Consider the following 24780-nt stretch of genomic DNA (forward strand, 5'->3'; position numbering starts at 1 on the left):
TCTAAAATTAGTCACATATGCCTGTGTGCATACTAAGTCAGTTCAGTCATGTCTGACTGTGCGACTGTAGCCTGCCAGTCTCCTCTGTCCATGGGATTCTCCAGGCAGGAATACTGGGGTGGGTTGCCATGCCCTCCTCTAGGGGATCTTCACGACCTAGGGATCAGACCCAAGTCTCTTGCATTGGCAGGAGAGTTCTTTACCGCTAGCACGCCTAGTCATGTATTGGTAGCATGTAATTGGATCTTATTTGTTTATTCGAACTGACAATCTCTCCCTTTACGTTGGATTATTTATTCCTGTCAATTTAATGTTATTATTGATGCAGTTTGCTATGTATGCCATTATAACTTTTGTTTTCTATATGTCTCATATCTCCTCTTCATTCCTTTCTTCCTTCTTTAGTTCTTTTATTTCTCTTATGTGACTATTTTAATGTAACATTTAGTTCATTCACTTATTTTTTAAACAACATATTTGTTTAGTGGTTGCTCTAACAGTGTACATTTTAACTTGTCAGAGGCTACTTCAGATTTATACTAACAAACCCAGTGCTGTATAGAAATATTACTTTTATATAGCACTGTTCCCACTTCTGCATTATAGTTGTTTATGTATATTTACATCTATATGTGTTATAATATATGTGTTACAAGCCCAAGAATTCACTGTTACATTTATTAAGGGTAAGGGTTAGTTTCTAAGTCGTGCCCGACTCGTACTTTATATAATCTTACCATATGATGTCACTTATATGTGGAATCTGGAGAAGGCAATGCCACCCCACTCCAGCACTCTTGCCTGGAAAATCCCATGGATGGAGGAGCCTGGTGGGCTGCAGTCCATGGCGTCGAGAAGAGTCGGACACGACTCAGTGACTTCACTTTCACTTTTCACTTTCATGCATTGGAGAAGGAAATGGCACCCCACTCCAGTGTTCTTGCCTGGAGAATCCCAGGGACGGGGGAGCCTGGTGGGCTGCCGTCTGTGGGGTCGCACAGAGTCGGACACGACTGAAGTGACTCAGCAGCAGCAGCAGCACATGTGGAATCTAAAATATGTCACAAATGGACTTATCTGTGAAACAGAAGCAGACTCACAGACAGAGAGCACACTTGTGGTTGTCACGAGGGGTGGGTAGAGGGAGATGGATTGGGAGTTTGGGATTAGCAGATGCTCACTATTATCTACAGAATGGATAAACAACAAGGGCCTACTGTATGGCACAGGGAGCTATACTCAGTATCCTATGATAAACCATAATGGAAGAGAACACGAAAAAGAATACATATAGTGTGTGTGTATCACTGCATCACTTTGCTGCACACCAGAAACTAAAAAACATTGTAAATCAACTATCTGCTGTGCTAAGTCGCTTCGGGCATGTCCGATTCTTTGTGAACCCTATGGACTGTAGCCCACCAGGCTTCTCTGTCCATGGGATTCTATTGGCAAGAATCCTGGAGTGGGTTGCCATTTCCTTCTTCCAGGGGATCTCCCCAACCCAGGGCTCACACCTGCATCTCTCATGTCTCTCGCATTGGCAGGCGGGTTCTTTATCACTAGTGCTACCTGGAAAGCCCACGTGTGTGTACACACACACACACGCATATATGGTTTGTGAGGTTAATCTTCATATTTATAGCTTTGATCCTCTTCATATGTTTTGTAGATTTTCTTATTCTAATACATATTTGTTCCCACCCACCACTTTTGTGATTTTGTTGTCAAATATATTATATTTTAATATGCCTTAGGTCCAGCACTACAATTACAAGCATTTTTTATACTATAATTGCTTTTAAAATCAGGTAAGAGAAGAGAGAAGAAGTATGCAAATTTTATAATTATTATCCTCATGATTTTTTTTTTTTACCAGTGCTCTTTGGGGTATGTGTGAGTGTATGTGAAATTACTATTTAGGGTCCCTTATATTTCTTATGAGGCAGGTCTGTTAGCAACTGATTCTCTGATTTTTGTTTACTTGGTCACGGTTTTAGTCTTCCTGTTAGAAAGGTAGCTTAGTTGATATAAGATTCTTATTTGACAGTTTTTTTCTTTTCTGCGCTTTGAAAATGGTATCCAAATGCCTTCAGACCCCCTTCAGTATAATGAGAAGCCAACTGTGAATTTTTGGGGGGTTCCTTTGTGTATGATGAATCATTTTTCTCCTGCTACTTTCAAAGTGTTCTGTTTGTTTTTGTCTCTCTGCCTTTTTAATATGACATTTCTGGGTGCAGGTCACTTTGCAATTATGTTACTTGGAATTCATTAAGTTTCTTGAATATGCATTTTAATGTTTTTCTTCAAATTTTGGAAGTTTTTGTTATTTCTTTAAATATTTTTCTATTTATTGATATCCTTTATTTGATGAGATATTGTCATCATGTCTTCTTTTACTTCTTTAAGCATGGCTTTCTTTAGTTCTTTGAACATATTTATGACAGTTTCTTTGAATCTTTGTTTGCTAATCCAACATCTGGGTCCTCTCAAAGGCAGGTTCTGTTACCTGCTTTTTTCCTGTGTACAGGTCACACTTGCCTCTTTCTTTGGGGGTCTCATATTTTTGTTGTTGTTGTTGTGGAAAGCTGGACATTTCAGATAATACATTGTAGCAACTTTAGATATTGATAGACTCTTCCTCTCTCCAGGGCTTGTTAGTTTTGTTCTTTGTATGTTTATTTGCAGGTTTTTTGTTGTTATGTTTTTGGTCTTTGCTGGACTATTTCAGTGAAATCTATTCCCCGCACAGTGTATGACCTCTGATCTAATCTCAGTCACTGACATTTTAAAAATCAGTGAATAAATAAAATACAGTTTCTCATCTTACTCATTTTTAGGGGAAAAAAAACCCTCCTCTTTTACATTACACATATATTAGTTTTACCCAACTTTGATAATCTTTTTGCTTGTTTAATATGTGACCGAGCTATTATTTTGAAGATGCAGGGGAATTATGTGAAAGCTGAGTTGGAATAAATGATGCCACTTCAGTGTTCTATTTCAGTTCTAACAGAGCCAATCTCCTATTCTATTTAATATTGTGCTTTCGTTAAACATTTCCTTTCCTCAAGGAGCGCGTGGTTTGGCTTTGAAAGAACTACGCTGCCAGATGGAGAACCTGTTTTAAATTCTGTCTCTTGAGCTCATTGTGTGCCTGGGGCACTGGTGGTTTTATCAGCAATGTGGGCATGATAATGTTTCCCTTCCCGACTTAAAAGAATATTAGGTGCTTAGTGATGTCAAGTATACTTTGAAAGTATGGGGAACATATTCACACACATGTAAGGCATTGTTGTTGCTATTATTAATTAGGACAAATATCTTCCCTGGTGGCTCAGAGGTTAAAGCGTCTGCCTCCAATGCGGGAGACCCGGGTTCGATCCCTGGGTCGGGAAGATCCCCTGGAGAAGGAAATGGTAACCCACTCCAGTATTCTTGCCTGGAGAAGCCCATGGACGGAGAAGCCTGGTACGCTACAGTCCACGGGGTCGCAAAGAGTCGGACACGACTGAGCGACTTCACTTACTAAGTGCTAAAACAAATATCATATATTAACACATATATATGTAATCTAGAAAAGTGGCTTAAATGATCTTATTTGCAAAAAGGAAATAGAGACACAAACATAGAGAACAAACATATGGACACCAAGAGGGAAGGAGGTGTGTGTGACGAGTTGGGAGATGGGGATTGACACATGTACACTGTTGGTAATATGTGTAAAACAGATAACTAATGAGAAACGCTGCGATTCATGGGGTCGCAAAGAGTCGGACACGACTGAGCGACTGAACTGAACTGAACTGAATGAGAACCTGGGGCTTCCCTGATGGCTCAGTGGTATAGAATCCTCCTGCAATGCAGGAGACATGGGTTCAATCCCTAAGTTAAGGGAAATGGCAACCCACTCCAGTATTCTTGCCTGGGAAATCCCATGGACCGAGGAGCCTGGCAGGCTACAGTCCCTGGGGTCTCAAAAGAGTCAAACATGACTTAGCCTCTAAACAACAATAATAAGACTCTAGCTTCCCTGGTGGCTCAGAGGTTAAAGCGTCTGCCTGCAATGAAGGAGACCTGAGTTCAATCCCTGGGTTGGGAAGATCCCCTGGAGAAGGAAATGGCAACCCACTCCAGTATTCTTGCCTGGAGAATCCCATGGACAGAGGAGCCTGGTGGGCTACAGTCCGCTGGGTTGGACACGACTGGGTGACTTCACTTTCACTTTCAGGGTACAGCACAGGGAACTCTGTTCAGTGCTCAGTGGTGACCTGAATGGGAAGGAAATCCAAAGAAAGAGGGGATGTATGTATACGCACAGCTGCTTCACTTTGCTGTGCAGTGGAGACTAATACAATATTGTAAGGCAACTAACTATATTCCAATAGAAATTAATTTTTTAAATGACAGAATTTAAAATAAATCTCAAATGATCGTTGAATCTCAAAATAAAAATCAAAAATAAAATGGTGTTAGTCATGCTTCTGGATCCAAATGTAAACAAACACATTTTGAAGAAAATATTTGTCAAGAAAGATTTGAATCCATGCCCATATCTTTACGTTAGCAAACAACCCATTCATTCTGGTATATGAGTTTCCTGCTGCTAAAATTCACCTTTTGTGAGAAAGGAAATGTAGTGGAAAACCACTTGCTTTAAAATGAATAATTTGAAACCAAATCCCCATATTCCTTATTAATTCTGTCTAATCTTGCCCCAGTTGCTCAATCCTTAGGAGTCTCAGTTTCATACTCAGCTAAATGGACATCTTCTTTCATGGTGCTGTGGGGGACATTTTGTCAAAAAGCACCCCTCGTTATTCTGCAACACAGTCCCTAGTAAGTTTTAATAGTAATATTTATCTCTAGCATTTACCAAGATCCTCCCTCATGAAAGATTTCCCATATTTTGAAGCTTCCTATAGTTCATGACTTATTTTGAATCAGAACTGTATAGTAAAGACATCTGATCTGAGAGATGGGTTGAATTGAATTGCATTCACCTGATATCTTCATTTCGCTTATGAGAATAACTGGTAGAGCACAGGACTCTAAGGATATGGCATACTGCAATGATAAGTATTGGAGAGAAAAACGTGTATAGAATGGGAAAGTCAGATGGGGCTTACTGCAAGGGGCTTACTGCAAGGGGTTCCCTTGACTACTGGAGATGACCTGGGCATATGGGTCACTTGGAAGTGAGTTAGGGATGAACAGGAAGAACGGGACCCTAGGGAAGCAAGACAAGACTACCAGAACCATTTCTGAAACTCTGAGCTTTTGATGTATTGTGCCAGCATTAAAAGTTAGTACAGAGAATCCATACCAGTGGTCCCTACCTTGCATGCCATCAAGAATGCTGTTTTGCACAGAAACAGACTTACAGACTTAGAAAATGAACTTACAGTTTCCAGGGTGAAGGATGAGGGGAAGGGAGAGTTAGGGAGTTTGGGATGGTCATGTATACACTGGTGTATTTAAAATAGATAACCAACAAGGACCTACTGTAGAGCACAGGGAACTCTGCTCAATGTTATGTGGCAGCCTGGGTGGGAGGGGAGTTGGGGGAGAATGGATACGTGTATATGTATGGCTGAGTCCTTTGCTGTCCACCTGAAACTATCACAACATTGTTAGTTCAGTTCGGTCGTTCAGTCGTGTCCGACTCTCTGCGGCCCCATGAATTGCAGCACACCAGGCCTCCCTGTCCATCACCAACTCCCAGAGTTCACTCAAACTCACGTCCATTGAGTCGGTGATTCCATCCAGCCATCTCATCCTCTGTCATCCCCTTCTCCTCCTGCCCCCAATCCCTCCCAGTATCAGTCTTTTCCAATGAGTCAACTCTTCACATGAGGTGGCCAAAGTACTGGAGTTTCAGCTTTAGCATCATTCCTTCCAAAGAACACCCAGAACTAATCTCCTTTAGAATGGACTGGTTGGATCTCCTTGCAGTCCAAGGGACTCTCAAGAGTCTTCTCCAACACCACAGTTCAAAAGCATCAATTCTTTGGTGCTCAGCTTTCTTCACAGTCCAACTCTCACATCCATACGTGACCACTGGAAAAACCATAACCTTGACTAGACGGACCTTTGTTGGCAAAGTAATGTCTCTGCTTTTGAATATACTGCCTAGGTTGGTCATAACTTTCCTTCCAAGGAGTAAGCATCTTTTAATTTCATGGCTGCAGTCACCATCTGCATTGATTTTGGAGCTCCCCGAAATAAAGTCTGACACTGTTTCCACTCTTTCCCCATCTATTTCCCACGAAGTGATGGGACCAGATGCCATGATCTTTGTTTTCAGAATGTTGAGCTTTAAGCCAACTTCTTCACTCTCCTCTTTCACTTTCATCAAGAGGCTTTTTAGTTCCTCTTCACTTTCTGCCATAAGGGTGGTGTCATCTACATATCTGAGGTTCTTGATATTTCTCTTGGCAATCTTGACTCCAGCTTGTGCTTCTTCCAGCCCAGCATTTCTCATGATGTACTCTGCACATTGTTAGTTGGCTATACTCAAATACAAAATAAAAAATTCCATATAAAAAAAAATACTGTTTGTTACTTCTGCTCTGTAAATCACCCCTTGAAAAATTTTATCTACTAAGCACAGTGCATTTAAGTAATATATTAATTGATCTCATTTTTATTCATCTGAGATATATCCATCTGCCAAGGAGAATTTCTGGTTTCTCTGAAATAAAAAGCAAATGACTCCTCTATAAATGCTCCCTTCTTTTTTTCCTTTCTGCAGCACCCACACCTTCTCTTCTCTCTGAGTTTACCTCCTTGATCCCCATCAAGGCTATATTTACAAGCACACTGTATGAGTGACAGACGTTAAATCCCGCTGTATTCTGCTTGTCTGCCGCTGGTGAGTGCTGTGGGTTCTGTATCCACAGTGCAGCCTGTCTGCTGTGTTACTGCACCCGTGAGGCTTGCGTTGTCTGCGGTGTCCAGGGACTGTTCACTGCGGGCTTCCGGTGAAGCGAACGTGTTCTTGCATTCAATAATTATTGACACTGTCATTGAAGTGGCACTTCTGTGTAGTGCCTCTGATAAAAAAAAAAATAGGGTGTAGGGATCTAGAGAGCAGTGTGCTTTCTTTTATGTACATCATTTTGCTGGAAGGGACTTTTTTTGTAAATTAGAGTTGTGATTTAATCCACAGCTCTTTATAGGAAATTATATGTCTTTCATCAAATTTGGAATATTGACCATTTCTTCAAAAATTTTTTCTACCTCATATGTGGTCTGTTTTCCTTTTGAGACTCCGATTACACATATGTTAGACTAGTTTACATTACTTAATAATTTCCTGAAACTCCGCTCATTTTTTTGGTTTCTTTTCTCTTTGTTTTTAACATTGGATAGTTTTGATTAGACTTTCCTCAAGTTCACACTCTTTCCTGTGTCATTGGCATGCTGTTAGACCTATCCAGGGACTTAACAATTTCCAGGTATTGTACTTTTCATTTACAGACTTTTCATTGTTTCTTTTTCATTATTTTTATTTGCCTATGGTAACTTTCTTTTTGATTATCACCAGCATGTTTTATTTTATTTTATTGAGGATAGTTAAAATGCCTGTTTTAAAATTCATTTTGCTAATTCTAGGGTTGACCACAGGTCATATTTTTTTTTTCTCATATGTTCCTATTTCTTTGTATTTCAGATTTTGTTTTTTATTATATCCTAGAAATTCTGACCAGTTTGGAAGTTTTGGATTTGTTTATATTTCCCAAATAAGTGTTTGTTGGTCTTGTTTTGTTGGGAGATTACATTGGTGGGACTTGAACTGTAATCTTGGCGTTTTAATTGTTGGGTCTGATCTCAGTTCAGATCCGTAGTCTTTAACTGGGTGGCTTTGATTCTTTTCTCTGCGTGCATGGTTTATGAGTTAGCCAGAGCTATGCGAACGCAGAACTGTGGGTTTATCTCTGGTATTTTGTCTCTCTCTAGTAACTACCGTTGACCCAGATTCAGCAGTTCCCCAAGACAGAGAGCTGTGGTTTTTCCATGGATACACCTAGTCCCCCATGCTCCATGTCAGCCATGTTTGACCTCAGGCTGAAAGCTTGGAAAATAACAAGTAACCTCACACAGCTCTCCTGTGGGCATGGACTCCCCAGTGTAATGCACTTACTTCTGTATACTCTTCAGCACCTTCAGGTGGCTGTTTGTTTTTTACGACATCCACACTTTATAGCTGTTATCTGGGAGTGGGCTGGTCTGGTTGGATCAGCCATTATTATTACTACTTAGTCATTATTTCCCATTAACATAATTTTGTACATCAGGTTTCTGCTTGACAAGGCTGTACTCAATTCCTGATAATGACCTTTTAATGATGATCTTCTCAAATTTTTGATAGTCACTATTGGCAAGAAAATGTATTCATACTGGTAGGTGATAAAAAATTTAAAACCATTTTTACAGCTATTCAAATTTTGCCATAGTTGAACATGAATTTAAAGGAGCTAACCACTTCTTTTTTTTTTTATACTGGCAAGTGTACTGTTGAAATTTCTTGTGATAATGCAAATGGGTTTCAAATCCAGCAGAATGTTTTCATATCAAGTATTTCAAAATAATGATGATGCTCTAATTAGAAGAAAACATATGCATTGTTAGAGTGCTCACCCTGAAGCTAGCCTGGATGCCACTAAAAGGGCATATTAGCCACAAAAGCATCTAATGTGTGTGAAGGCAGAGACTCAGGATCCCCTGGAGCTACTCACCAGGAACACCTGCTTATCCCTCAGCTTCTTCAACTCTAACTCCTGTTCCTTTGCTTGTGCACCTATGCTGCGTGTGACCCCATGGATTGTAGCATGCCAGGCTTCCCTGTCCTTCACTATCTCCTGGAGTTGGCTCAAACTCATGTCCATTGAGTTAGTGATGCCACCCAACCATCTCATCCTCTGCCATCCCGTTCTTCTCCTGCCCTCAATCTTTCCCAACATCAGGGTCTTTTCCAATGAGTTGGCTCTTTGCATCAGGTGGCCAAATTATTGGAATTTCAGCTTCAGCATCAGTCCTTCCAATGAGTACTCAGTGTTGATTTCCTTTAGGATTGACTGGTTTGATCTCCTTGCAGTCCAAGGGACTCTCAAGTGTCTTCTCCAGCACCACAATTTGAAAGCATCAGTTCTTTGATGCTCAGCCTTCTTTATGTGCACATGAGTGCTTAGGTATTTGGAACCATAAACACACTACTGAAGTTTAGGTTCCAAATACCCAGGCTACAAGTATGACCTTTGGAGTTGTCGGCATATAAATGGTGTTTGAAGCTCCAAGTTTGGGAAAAAGTGTAGAGAGAAGAGACTGGGGATTAAGATCTGGGACACTCTAATCTTAAGAGTCTGGGAAGAAGAGGAATCCAATGGGAAATTGAAAGCCAATGTGGGAGGAAACCTTGAGGGTGTGGAGAGTTGGAAGTCAAGTGAAGAAGGTGGATTGGTGAAGAGGAACTGAGTAACTCACAAATGCCGCTGACTCATGAAGTACCTGGTGGCCCAGACAGTAAAGAATCTGCCTGCAATGCAGGAGACCGGGGTTCGACCCCTGGGTCAGGAAGATCCCCTGGAGAAGGGAATGGCTACCCACTTCAGTATTCTTGCCTGGAGAATCCCATGGACAGGGGAGCCTGGCAGGCTGCAGTTCATGGGGTTGAAAAGAGTTGGACACAGCTGAGAGACTACAATTTCACTTTTCATGAAGTACCAAGGAGACCAAGGGTGAACCGTTAGATTTCATGATGAAGGTTGTCAATGTTTTTGACAAGAGAAGTTTCTAGAGAGGGGAAAGCCTGATTGGAGTACATATACGCAGAGCACTGGAGGTGAGGAATTGGAGACAAGGAGTATATGTGTGGGGCTGATTGGGGGGTGAGAGATGCACAGGTGTGTGCATAACCCTTGGGGACCTGTTTCTCTGCCTGTCCTGGGTCATATCTGGACACCTGGGTGTCATTCTACCACATTCAAGGAAATTCTTGGGGACTCACTAAGCCCCTGGCTGCCTGGAATGATCTTGCAGCTGTTCCTTCTCTGAGGACTGCCTATCTGTAATAGCAACTGCTATGAGTACCAAAAGGAATCACGCTACATAAAAGGAGTCTTGCAGAATATGGCTCAGGAAGGAAGATAGCTCTCTAAGTAAACAGCAGCCTGCTGTTTAAATTTCTGCCCTCATTCTCTGTGGTTGACTGATCTTGGACAAACCTATCAGTAATCAGTGTTGAGTCTAACATCAAATGTATCATAATCCTTTTGGAAACTTTTAATATATTTGTTCTGTACAGCTTCTTAGAGAAACAAGTTTGCATCTGTTTCTTATCAACTGTATAAAGAAATGCTGTAGGTTTTTTTCTGTCCTAAAATTATCTTGCTCATGTTTGAAAATGAAAAGAAGGGGTGGGGATAGCTGATTTTACACGTAAGTGAACATCTCAGCTATCATTCTGTGCAGCAGAGATGCAGAGATTGGAGGAAGCGCCCTGCGCTTTGTTCCCTGATGCATTGTTGTAGAAAGCGTTTGTTTTCTTCCAACAGAACATGATTGTAACTTGATCTGTCTATTTCCACTCTGTCTTCGGAGACAAGTCATACAAGAAGTGGGTTGCAAGACATCAATTTTTCTGATAGGACCAACAAGCTCTGTGACAAATGCTGAGATCGCTGAGGATCTGCAAAGATTGGGACTTCTGGTTTTGTCCTTGTGTTTTAGATGATGTCTTACCCATTTTTCCGTTGATGAATTCAACCCACAAACAGTAGGCTTTTTCTCTGATTTGATGCAGCCAGAAGTGGCTGTTTCCTAGGTTCTGCTGTTTTCCTGTGTCTCGTTATCTGCTTATACCTTAAAGAGATCTTTGCTAAGTAGTTGGTCTCTCCTTCCTCTGCTCACCATCAAGCTCATGGTCACTGGTCCACTGTACATAGATGCTTTGTTTTGGTATCTGACTCTAATCTCCAGACCGTGAACTCTGGGGGGTCAAGGTCAACAACTTCATTTTTATTCACAGCATCCAGCATATTGTCTAATCAAGGCTTAATTCTTGAGCTATGTGGACACATACATGACAATAGCAGTTACTACCATATCAGGGACAGGAGAGAGACTTTTCATATAATAGAGCAGGATGGGATGTACAGATGAATATTTAGGTCCTTCAGTGTAGTGTCAGTTTTATCTTTTGTATGTCACAGGCTGTCCATTGATTCAGACTTCATGGTTATTTTGACACTGTCTGAATAAGGTTGAATCCAGAAACAGTTTCTGAGAGGAGGGGTGAACACACACGGTTGGGTAATAGGGAAGTTAAGGAGATCAAGCCAGTCCATCCTAAAAGAAATCAACTCTGAATATTCACCGGAAGGACTGATGCTGAAGCTGAAGCTGCGATACTTTGGCCACCCGATGTGAAGAGCTGACTCATTGGAAGAGACCCTGATGCTGAGAAAGATTGAGGGCAGAAGGAGAAGGGAAAGACAGAGGATGCGATGGTTACATGGCATCACCGACTCAATGAACATAAAATTGAGCAAGCTCTGGGAGATAAAGAAGGACAGAGGAGCCTGGCATGTTATAGTCCATGAGGTCATAAAGAATCGGACACAACTTAGCAACTGAACAGCAACAGCAATGAGGAGGTCATAGGTCATATAAGGGGGGAGTGGAACTCAGGCAAAACCCCAGCTACCACTGTGGGCAAGTAAGCTGAAGCCTGCAGGAAGGCTTCAGAAGATGCTGTACAACATACCTTGCAATCACCCTAGTCAAGGAAAAAGGAGCGGGAATAGTTATACTTCCACATGCTTTAGTCACTGGTTCAGTAGTTATACTTCCAGATGCTTTAGTCATTGGTTCAGGGATATGAACATTCTGAAAAGATGTTAGCTCCCAGTCACTCCCACCCCACTACACACACATCAATTTTGCAAGCCCAAGGCCAGCCAATAAAGAGAGAGTTGCCAGCTTTTAGACTAGTAGCCACAGGAATGGTAATGAAATCTGAGCCCTTATAGGATGAGCACAGATAGGACTTGCCACAAAGAGCACAAAGTGCTAATTCACAAATGAGCATTCACTGCATTTATCCTTCTCACTCTCAAGATGAACCTCTGTTAATGTAGGAAGATGCCCTTTGATGTGTGAGATAATATAGGTGAAAGCATCTTGGGACACATTTTATAAACTGTAAAGTGTGGTACAATTATATTGCTATTATCATTATTGTCATTATTATTGGTTTGATAGCTTGATTATAGTTATCAGCACTCGAGAGGGGCAGTAGAATGCATTTCTGAGAATAAAAAGTGAGATGAGAAATTTAAATACAACTCCAGTTACACATAATCAATAATTGTCCAAACCAAGGCCTAGCACCTTGCTTGAGTAAATTTAGAAATAAAAGCAGAAAGATCATTTGTACATGTGTTGATTGTTTCTCCCTAGGGGAGCAACAGCTGAGAGCTTTACCAGGGGCTTGAATGTACATAAACTGTCTTAAATGGTGTGTTCGTGGGGAATAGGCTGTTAGATCTGAATTGACCTCTAGCTCTTTCATTTGTTTGCTTTAAAACCAATTGATCCTGCTTTGCAGATTTAATCGTACTTGAACCAAAACAGGGACCTCAAAGGCATGGTTTTGACTTACACTTCATGTTGATATAACTGCTGTCCAGGATCATGCCTTCACTTTTGACCCAGTCTCCTTGAATCAGACCATTCAGATAAACACTCTGATTTTGATTTATTTATCTTACATCTGTGACATTTTGTGACTTAAAAAGCAGAGACATGACTTTACCAACAAAGGTCCCTATAGTGAAAGCTATGGCTTTTCCAGTAGTCATGTACAGATGTAAGAGTTGGACCATAAAGAAGGCTGAGCGCCAAAGAATTGATGCTTTAGAATTGTGGTTCTGGACTCTCTCTTGAGAGTCCCTTGGACTGCAAGGAGATCAAACCAGTCAATCTTAAAGGAAATCAACCCTGAGTATTCATTGGAAGGACTGATGCTGATGCAGAAACTCCGATACTTTGGCCACCTGATGCGAAGAGCCTACTCGCTGGAAAAGACCCTGATGCTGAGAAAGATTGTGGGCAGGATGTGTGCAGAGTGTGGCAGAGGATGAGACACAATGGACTGACTCAATGGACATTATTTTGAGCAAAGTCCAGGAGACAGTGAAAGACAGGGAAGCCTGAAGTGCATAGGGTCTCAAAGAGTCGGATTTTGTGACCGAACAACAAGAACAACCTGCTAACCCATCTCTGGCAAGTTTCATTCTACTCACTTAAATCAGTTTTCAAAGCTACTGCCCTACTGCCTTCAACTCATTCGTTCCTCTCTACTTGGAATTCCAGAGTGCCTTTTGGCTGGAGCTACCTACCATGGGCTTCTCTAGTGGCTCAGCTGGCAAAGAAACTGCTTGTAATGCAGGAGACCTGGGTTGGGTCCCTGGGTTGGGAAGATCCCCTGGAGGAGGGAAAGGCTACCCTCTCCTGTATTCTGGCCTGTAGAATTCCATGGTCTGTATAGTCCATGGGGTCGCAAAGAGTCGGACATGACTGAGCAACTTTCACTTCACCCACCCTTGATGGTTCTTACTTAAACAGGAGAGATGTCTGAGGAAAGCAGAGGAAGGCGTGAATAGGAAAGCTATGTGGGTAATGGAGTTGTTAGGGTTTGTGACTGATTGGATGTGGATGCAAGATGTAGGGGCCAAAGATGATGGACTAGGTGAACGTTGATGTCCTCAACTGAAATAAGACATATGAGGAGAGACCAGATTAGAGCAAAAAGATATATAGGTACAGATAGATTTCTCCCCCCACCCCCGCTCTCTCATTAAATAAAATGTAGCCAGTGGCAACTGTGGGTAAAGCCAAACCTGATCATTAGATTGTTTAAATTGATAGCATGGTTATGGACAAGAGGTGATTATTTTCCTGATCATCCTGCTAACAGAGCTGGAATTTATTGACATTCAAATAACTCATAGGGAAGATTTTCTATTGAAACCTATTTAGAGTCTTAAGCAGATTCTCATATGGCGAAAGGCACACAGGAGCCATTTCATGGCTGTGAATCAACCCTATTCAATTAGAAAGAATAAAACCTCACTGCACTTAACCAGGAAGACTCCTAGAAGTGTTAGATTGGGTATAATCCAGCCCCATTTCCAAGGGTTGAGCCAGGAGACCTGGGGAAGGATGTCTGGTGGTGCTGACTTTCTGTACTAACCGAACTGGCATTGCTGAGTCAATTAGATTTAATTTGATTTCTTGCTTGATCCTCTGGCTGCCCCATAACTGAAAACCTGAATATTTGCTCATATTACTATTGTCCTCAGACAAAGACCTCTTCAATTCACAGCGCAATCTATAATGTAACTATCCATTTCCCATCTGCTCTGTGTGTACCTTAACTGATAGCTATTCAGACATTTATTTTAGATAGCAGTGCCTGTGATGAACTGAGAGTTTCTTTGAATCTGGGCTTTTGAGATCCAAATTGGTAGCCTTGGAAATTTATTCTTCGACAAAGGTCTCTTGAGAGCTCTTCTCATCTGGAAGAGGAAGAGGGAGAAAAAAGAAGGGCTCACAAAAAGCCTTCACAATCCTTTCATCTACAGAATTACCAAAAAATGTTCTTGGAAGAATGGCCCATGCAGACTCACCTGACATTTCACTGGTATAAGTAATTTCTGATTATTTCTAGTTTCTCTGTTTGAATCTCTGTGTGACCCAACAGAATCATTTTCCGCTGAGTGGAGATGATATGATTTCAAGTGAGATAACAAAAGGGGAAAATGAATACATCATCTAAGTGCTTCAAAGAAGCATCAATTCTGTTCTTTGGAGGGTGCAGCCCAAAATGAGGGCATTGTCAGTGGAGAGGCAATCTTGGGATATAAATGGTCAGAAAGCCCTACACACCATAGCTTAGAGATGAACAGCAGGGAATATTTACAGAGGCATTAACTTGTGCTGGATACTGTTCTAAGTATTCTCTCTATATTATACCATCTAACAATTTAGGTCTTATTATCTTAAATTTATAGACAGTGTATCTCTTGGGATTCTCCAGAGAAATAGAACCATATATATTATATGAAACTGGCTCAGAAGAGGCTGAGAAATCCCATTATCTACATTTGGCAAGTTGGAGACCCAGGAGAGTGAATTGTATGTTTTGGTCTGAATCTGAAGGCAGACTAGTGTCTCAGCTTGAAGACAGTCAAACAGAGGAGTGAATTCTTTCTTTCTCTGCCTTTTGTTCTATTCAGGCCTTCAACTGATGGGATGAGGCCCACCCATATTGGGGAGGGCAGTCTGCTTTACTCAGTCTACCAATTCAAATGTTAAGTTCATTCAGAAACATCATCACCAACACCCCAGAATAGTTTTTAATCTGGGCATCTGGTAGTTCAGTTGAGTTGACACATAAGATTAATCATAGGAAAACTGGGGCATAGGGAGTAAGTTACCTGACTTAGGCCACACAGCAAGCACATAACCTCAGATCTGAACCCAGCTTGTCTGATTCCAGAGCCAGTGCTATAATTACTATGGGACATTGTTTCTCTGTGCTGTGGTCTAGAACACATGTCAGAGGCATATTAGTTGGGCTTCCTCTACCCTGTGAAGTGAAATCTCTTTCATGTAGGACATGGAATTGAATTCAAAACCAGTGGTCCCCAATCTTTTTGGCACCAGGGACAGGTTTCATGGAAGACAGCATGGATGGGGGTGGGGTCGGGGGTGGTGTGTTTCAGGATGCCTCAAGTACATTACATTTACTGAGTTCATTGAGCAGGAAGTGGAGCTCAGGCGGTAATCCAAGCGATGGGGAGCAGCTGTAAGTACAGATGAAGCTTTGCTCCCTCACCTGCCACTCACCTCCTGCTGTGCAGCCCAGTTCCCAACAGACTTGGTGGTTGGGGACCCCGATACGAAACCATTAAGGAAAAAAAGAAGGGGGCTTTATTAACACCATCAAAATGTGAATTGTAAAGACAGGGGTAAAAAATGATCTTCTAGTATTTAATCATGGTATTTACTCAATGTTTGTTAATTCTTTTGAGTGAGTGAATTTATTTATTATTGGTAATTTTTTTTACAGTTTTATTATGAACATGCCCAACCCCTCCAAGCAGTTAGGAACATATACATTTCTGTATCTCCCACAAGGATTTACATGGTTTATGGGATCACATAAGGAGCTCAATAAATATTGGTTGGTATGATTAGATTGGTGACTGAAGATGTTAATCAATTGTGTGCTAATAAGTACATTGCTTTTTTTAAGAATTGAAAGGGACACTAGAGATGTTATGATTGAATCAAAGTTAAATATTTTGCAGTAGGAAAAATTCTTTCATTTTTTCCAAGCAAAAAAATGAGGGAAAAAAAGTCCGCCCCACCCCCAACAATCTCATCCTGATTTGGAAATGGGGGTGAGCAGAACCAAAGTGGATTGTAATGAGGAGAATGACTTAAATGGTGGAATGTTCGGCTCTTGTCTACAGGTTTACAGAAATGAAATTAAACTTGGGCTTTCTATTGCAAAACAATAAGCAAATTGAAGGCCAATTATACCAGCTCATCAGAAAAAGCTGGCGAACGAGAGAGGATTTTGCATTTCTGAGTAGAACGACTTTTCAGATGAAAGAATTTATTACAAGAAATTGAGAACATCTGGGCCATCAAAGGCAGAATGCAGTGAATAATTGGACAATCATAGACTGGCATCCATTTGAATAAGAGGCACTTCTTTGGTTCCAACTAAGGGATGTTTTTTGAAATTCCTCATCTAGAAGGAAATGAAGCTCAGCTTTTAAAACATGATTTTTTCCTACCTGGTTGTTACTTGGTTATGAAAGAAATCTATTTTGGGAACCTCAGTTCTGTAAAGTTATCCTTGTGACCAAAATTAGGGGAGAAGAGCAGAAAAGCGGTCAGCTCTGTTCTCTGTATTTCATCCATTGGCTTAAGTCTAATCCAGTATCACCATTTCTGATTCTGGCAGACATCACACTCATATGTCCAAGTGTGTGTGCTAAGTTGCTTTAGTCGTGTCCGACTCTTTGTGACTCTATGGATTATAGCCTGCCAGGCTCCTCTGTCCATGGGACTCTCCCGGCAAGAATGAATACTGGGGTGGGTTGCCATGCCCTATTCCAGGGGAATTTCCCAGCCCAGGGATCAAACCTGAGCCTCCTGTGTCTCCTGCATTGGCAGGCAGGTTCTTTACCACTATCACCACCTGGGAAGCCCCACACTCATGATAGCCCACAATAATTCTGCTTCTCCGCATTCTCTCTGATATCTCTCAGCTAAGAGCCACCTTGCCTGCATCCTTCAAGTGCCAGGCAGGGTGCTAATGGCGGGGCTTGGTCCCAATGGAGGGGGTGAGCCTTTGGGCTGTCCACATGAGTGGGGCTGGGTCACCCAGTCCCCACTCCTCTCAGTGCCCCATGTTCTCCTTATCTCCAGCAGTGAGAACATCACACATCATGATGCCCTTCTTTGGCTTAAACACTGAACTAGATTTTTTTTATACGTTTGTCTTAAAATTTTTTTTTAATTTATTGTGCTGCAGGGGCTTAGTTGCCCCATGATATATAGAATCTTCCCAGACCAGGGATGGAACGCATGCCCTCTGCACTGGCAGGTGGATTCTTAACCACTTGACCACCAGGGGAGTCCTTTTTTAGATGTTTTACATACATATACTATTTCTAGTAGCTTTCATAGTCCCTTTGGGTAGTAATGATTATCCCATTTTACAGTCAGGGACACTGAAGATCAAAGAGATGATATAGACAGTTAGATAATCCAGATCACACTGTGTAATAACTCAGTGTGTGTGCGCTTAGTGCTCAGTCGTGTCTGACTCTTTGTGACCCTTTGGACTGTTGCCCACCAGGTTCCTCTGTCCATGGGATTTTTTAGGCAAGAATATTGGAATGGGCTGCCATTTCCTCCTCCAGGGAATCTTCCTGACCCACGGATCAAACCAGCGTCTCCTGTGTCTCCTGTATTACAGGTGGATTCTTCACCTGCCGAGCCATTGGGAAAAGCGCAATAACTCAACACTCAGTAGCTTAAAACCACAAAGGTTTCTCACTCATGCTTCACATCCCCAGTGGGATGGCAGGGCGCTCTGTTCATTATAGTCAGCTGGGGACTCAGGCTGAATGAGTGGCCACCATCTCAGATAATGCCAGTCTCAGTGCTTGAGGAATAAGAAAGCTCCATAGGAGACTTTTGCACCAGCAGTGAAATGCTTGCCCTAGAAATGACATTTATTATTTCTGCTTGCTGTTCATTGCCAGGTGCCTGTTACATGGCCCCACCCAACCATGAGATAGGGGTGGTAGAAAATACAATCATATTCTGGATGCCAAAGTATGGAGCGCTGGAAGTATTCATTGAACAGAACTGGCAAGAAGATGTATAGCCTGGCAATTATGATGATGGGTTTAAATTAAGGTTCTACCAGTTTTGTGGTTGTGGAAACTTTCACAAATTAATCTCATCAAGCTTCAGTTTCCTCACGTTTTAAATGAGGAGATAATTATACCTTCATCAAGAAGTTTTAATAAGGAGACAATAAGATAGCATATTCACAAAACTTAGTACAAATAAACTGGGCAAAGATCAGCGTGAGGCCAGCTCAAGTTGTACAAACCTGGGGATCATTTGTCCATAGCTTTTGGAAATAAAATAACCAAAATTATGTCTGAGGAAGAATGCAGGAGATGCATATACAGATATGTCAAGAAGAAAAAATTCAGAGAAGATTGAAACCTTGGCATGAAGAGTCAGAGCAGCAAAGAGACACTCAAGAAGAGGAAAGTGAAAATTTTAAAATGTGGCTGTAGGTTAAGATTCTGCACTTCCAATACAGAAGGCATAGGTTCGATTCCTGGTCAGGGAACTAAGATCCCACTTTCCACAGGGCATGACAAAAACAAACAAACCAACCAACCAAAAACACAGCCACAAATTCTTCCATGCTTTCCTTTGGAGAGGTGAGGTCTCTGTTCTCTCCTCTTGCATCTGGGCAGTATGGTGACTGCTTTGATCTTTAGAGCCCAATGGAAGTAACGCTGTGTCATTTCAGTGTTATGCCAAGTGGCTCTTATCTTGTCTGCTGAAACACTTGTTCTTGGATCTCTGAGCCACCTCTGACCACCCTGAGGTTGCCACGCCATGAGGAAGCCCAAGACATGAGAGGCCACATTTGAACCAACATTTGCCACTGATGCCAGTCAGAGTCATTGCAGGCCAGGTACCAGATATGTGATTGAAGAGTCTCCACATCATTCTAGCCCTCCTATGTCACCCTTGCCATCTGAGTCGTCCCAGCTGAGGCCCTAGGCATCACAGAGTAGACACAAATCATTCCTGGTGTCTCTTTGTGATCCCATGGACTGAAGCCCACCAGACCCCTCTGTTCATGGAATTCTCCAGGCAAAAATACTGCAGTGGGTAGCCATTCCCTTCTCCAGGGGATCTTCCTAACCCAGAGATTGAACCTGGGTCTCCTGCATTACAGGCAGATTCTTTACTGTTTGAGCCACCAGAGAAGCCCTTTGGATGTAAAATAACCATGGGTCATGATGTGCCAAGAGATGACCAGAAACATGAGAGTAGGTGAGGATGAGTATAGGTGAGTAAGCAATTGTCTGAATTGGTGCTGGAGACAAAAGCCTGTGTACTTATATATGCTTTCCTGGGGGAAATGGGTCCACTTAAAGGTCTGATGTCAGTTTCCCTTTGGCTTTGCCCACCAGGGTTGGGCTTATACACTGTGCTCTGCCTTGGTACCTCCCGTCGGGCCAGCTTCATTCATAAGCCTGGCTATACCGCTGCCCCTTCTCTTCCGACAGAAACCTGATTTTAGCATCTTGTCCATGTTCTTCTGCTCACCCTCTGGTTTCAGCTTTGGGCAGCCTCATTGTGCTGATTTAGCAAAGTTAGCCTAACTGCCGGAGAAGGCAAAGGCACCCCACTCCAGTACTCTTGCCTGGAAAGTCCCATGGACAGAGGAGCCTGGTAGGCTGCAGTCCATGGGGTCGCTGAGGGTCGGACACGACTAAGTGACTTCACTTTCACTTTTCCTTTTCATGCATTGGAGAAGGAAATGGCAACCCATTCCAGTGTTCTTGCCTGGAGAATCCCAGGGACGGGGGAGCCTGGTGGGCTGCCGTCTATGGAGTCGCACAGAGTCGGACACGACTCAAGTGACTCAGCAGCCTGACTGCGCATCCTCTTTCCCTCCTTTCCCTCCTTTTCCTCCCCACCTCCATCGCCTTCGTTTTAGGGGGCTGGTCAAAGAGTAGTACTGGAAGCTCACAAAGCTCTCATTGAACTTTCTCAACGCTGCCTCCGCTTGTCACAGCTAAGACCCCTTTGAGAAACCCCAGGCAATCAGGGAGGTACATTTATCTACAGTAGCACAGCAATGGCAACCCACTCCAGTGTTCTTGCCTGGAAAATCCCAGGGACGGAGGAGCCTGGTGGGCTGCCTCTATGGGGTCACACAGAGTCGGACACAACTGATGTGACTTAGCAGCAGCAGCACTGCCCAAGGGCATCTCCTGAACAGCTCAGAACCCTCCCTTCCAGGTTGACTCCAATCTTAAGAGAAGAGAGGAGATCTCCACTCCCCACTGTGAAGCCCATCTCTTCTCTCACACCTCCTGGGAGCCTCTCTCCTGACTCATGGACCAGGAATATGCAGCACATCAGGGAGGATGATGAGGCCACCACAGAGGCTCGGCACCCTCTTATCAGTCCTCCTCAGCAGGTGAGGACAAAACACCCTTTTTGTAGGTGGGAAAGTCCTGACCTTAACTTTGTGTGCATGTGCTCAATCGTGTCTGACTCTTTGTGACCCCATGGACAGTAGCTCGCCAGGCTCCTCTGTCCATGGAATTTTCCAGGCAAGAAATACTGGAGTGGGTTTTAATTTCCTTTTCCAAGGGATCTTCCAGACCCAGGGATCAAACCCACATCTCTTGCATTGGCAGACAGATTCTTTACCACTGCACCACCGGGAAGTCCAGATCTTAACATTACAGCCCTATTTTATTTTCCTTCAATTCTTTCCCACATGTGGTTTGGTTATCAAAATATTCAGGACTTTTCTAAAAGCTGAGTTCCCAAAATTGTGTCCATTTTATACCTGTTTCTTCAGTTCAGTTCAGTTCAGTCACTCAGTCGTGCCTGACTCTTTGTGACCCCATGAACCACAGCACGCCAGGCCTCCCTGCCCATCACCAACTCCCAGAGTTCACCCAAACCTTTAACCTGTTTCTTAATGAGTTTGATACCATGATATTCCTGCTTGTGATAATCTCTCTTCATTTCCTCTTTCCTGAAAGTTCACTTCCTGTTTCCCGTCCCCTGTCTCTCACGGGAGTTCACACTGCATCAGGAACTCTTGGTTGCCTTTCTTTACTTCCTTTGAATAAATTAGAGGTTATTTAGCAAACATCCCTGAAATGTTGCTAACCTCTGTAGCGGAGTTTGTCAAATGTGTTCTGACCCAACAGAGAGGAAAGAATAGACAAAAGCTCTACTGGCATTTATCAATAAAATCAGATTCCAAATTGATCTGTCTTTTCCTTTCTGGATGATATCAGCTGCTTTTGATTGAGTCAATTAAGAATCTCTGACAAGATGTACATTTAAAAAAAATTATTATTCATTTATTTTTGGCTGTGCTGGGTCTGTATTGCTGCGCAGGGACTGCTCTCTAGTTGCAGTGTATGAGCTTCTCGTTGTGATGGCAATTGTCATTGTGGAGCATGGGCTCTAGGGCACGCAGGCTTCAGTAGCTGCAGTCCCTGGGCTCCAGAGCATGGCTCAATAGTTACGGTACACCAGCTTATTTGCTCCTTGTCATGTTGAATCTTCTCATGACAGGGATCAAACCTGTGTCTCCAGCATTGGCAGGTGGATTCTTTACAGCTGAACCACCAAGGAAGCCCAAGATGTACATTTTTAAGCTCTTTCAAAGCCTCTGTCTCCTCAACTGTAAACTAATGACTTTGACTGTAGATTTAAACAAGATGTCATATATAAAGTACGACCATTGCATGGCACTTAGTTCTCAAGAAATGCTGCTTTATTATTCATTGCTCCCCTAAGGACACCCCCACCCCTTCTCTGGAGGCCTTAAAGTATCCTTGACTGTTCATCTGAAACATTCTAAAAGACTAAAACTTACATTCTAAGCACTGAAGTTTCAGCTTTCACTTTGGGCAGGGTGACATGAGGATGTGACATCAGACTGGGTCTGTTTTCAAAGACTGATAGAAAAATGACCTGGGTTGGCTCCCAGAATAGGTCAAGAGACACTTTTCCATCTTCCTCCCTGTTGATGGGCTGCTGTTAACCTTGTGCAAAGCTCTGACTTAGGTAGTGCTAGCAGATTTATCAGGGCTGTGTTGGAGATGCATGAGAATCAGCAGTTTTGCTTCACTGGGGTTTCCACGAGAGTCTGCTTTTGCCTCACTTTATCTGAGTTCACCAGAGTGGAATAATTTCAAGGAAACAGCAATTTAGACCCTTGAATTTCTCATGGCCCTTGAACTAAATTGTAAGTCAACTCTCGCTCATTTAAGTGGAGCCCCCACCTCGATCTTCCAGAAAATTGTGAAGAGTGTAGCAGACATTTTGGATAGGACTGAAATTTCCAGACAGATTGCTGGCTTTCTGCTTCTCTTTGCTTATTTAATCCTTGCTACTAACGGCTGAGAATAATGAAGCATTTATATATTTTCATTTCAGAGGTCAGGAAACTGAGGCTTAAGGAAAGGAAGTAACTTAAAAAATATTCTGCTTGTGCAGTCGTCTGGACCACAGCTCAGATCGCTCAATTTGCTGTTCCAGTGCCTTTTCACCTTCATGCTTCCATTCTTTTGGTAAAAATAGTTAACATTGCAAATTATGTATCAGGTACAAGGATATGAAGAGTGGATTTGTCAGAATGCAAAAACCAGAACTGAAAACTGTATGTGAGTGAAACGAAAGTTGCTCAGTCCTGTCCAACTCTTTGCGACCCCATGGACTATAGTCCACCAGGCTCCTCTGTCCATGGAATTCTCCAATCAAGAATACTGGAGTGGGTTGCCATTCCCTTTTCCAGGGCATCTTCCCGACCCAGGGATCAAACCCAGGTCTCTTGTATTGCAGGCAGATTCTTTACTGTCTGAGCTACCAGGGAAGCCCTGAAACTGTATGTAGACACATATAATTAAATAATCCATATTTGAGAAAAGAACTGATTCTAGAAAGGATGGAGATTTTCAGGTTCTCTGTTCAAGTATTTAGGTGTAGAGTCTTCTGGATGGAGGATAGGAAGGAAACTGAACTGTGGGGTCGATCGGGTACATTCACATGGCACAACATGAGCAATTTCATCACTAATAAATTATGAAACTCTTAATGTCAGGGCATTATGATTATTTCAATGCTTCTTTCCAGTAAAATGACAATCAGCCCATGTGACTGATAGTCGCTGCCCCTGCAAAGTAGCTTCCTGTTACTACAGTCCCTCCCCTGGGTCACCTAACAGTTGCCCTACCTCTAGCAGCTAAAACAGTTAACATCTGTCACAGGAGGAGACTCCCAGGAACCCTTCTGTGCCAAGACTAGCATCTTATCTGAATATTGCATTTTAGTTTATTATTAATGTGTATTATAGTTATGCGTCTCCAAGTTCCTTGCAGAATGGGGTTGTATACTAATGTAAGTGAAAGTGTTAGTCGCTCAGTCGTCCCTGACTCCTTGTGACCCCATGGAATGCAGTCCACCAGGCTCCTCTGCCCATGGGATTTTCCAGGCAAGGATACTGGAGTGGTTTGCCATCTCCTTCTCCAGAGGATCTTCCTGACCCAGGGATCAAACCTGGGACTCCTGCACTACAGGAAGATTCTGTACTGACTGAGCTACTGGGAATAATGAAATATAAAACATATTGTTCTTCCAGTGATTTCAAAGAAATATATGTTATATGCCTTAGTGTAAAGTATAGAAATATGAAAGCCTGTGATAGCCATCATTTTGCCAAAAGATGAAGAAACAGATTCCTGTGATGTGAGTTTGGCATAGAGCTACTGTTTCTTTAATAGTGATTGATAATGGAATAGCCAGCCACCCTGCCTTCTGTCCATTTTGCTCCATTTAACTGATAATAAGGATCTGAAGACTCGGAAATATTCATTGCGTATATTAGACTCCAGATATCATCTATGATTGAAAAATAACGTAATTTAGGAGGAAAATATCAGACTCTTTTCATTTCAGACTCCATCTATCAATTATGAAAGGCAGGGGTCTTAGTGCATTTTTTCAGCAACTCAAATGTTTAGAAGGTTACAACCATCGGCCCTCCCTCCTTTTTAAAATGAATCTCAAATCTGAATGGGCATCAAAATCACCTGGATGTCTCATTAGACCACAGATTGCTGTTCCCCACCCCTAGAGTTTCTGATTCAATGGATCTGGGCTGGGACCCAAGAATTTGTATTTTAAGAAAAGATGCTGATGCTGATGGTCCTGGGACCACACTTTGAGAACCACTGACTTATAGTCATGTGACTGTTGGGTGAGTGCCTGGATGAGAAATAGGAAGATCAGATCCTTACTTTAGGAGATAAGGTCTTTATTTATTTTTTCTTTTTTTAATTTTATTTTTAAACTTTACAATATTGTATTAGTTTTGCCAAACATCAAAATGAATCCGCC

The sequence above is a fragment of the Bison bison genome, unplaced genomic scaffold (assembly GCF_000754665.1).
Source record: "Bison bison bison isolate TAMUID 2011002044 unplaced genomic scaffold, Bison_UMD1.0 scf7180017864340, whole genome shotgun sequence".
NCBI lineage: Eukaryota > Metazoa > Chordata > Mammalia > Artiodactyla > Bovidae > Bison > Bison bison.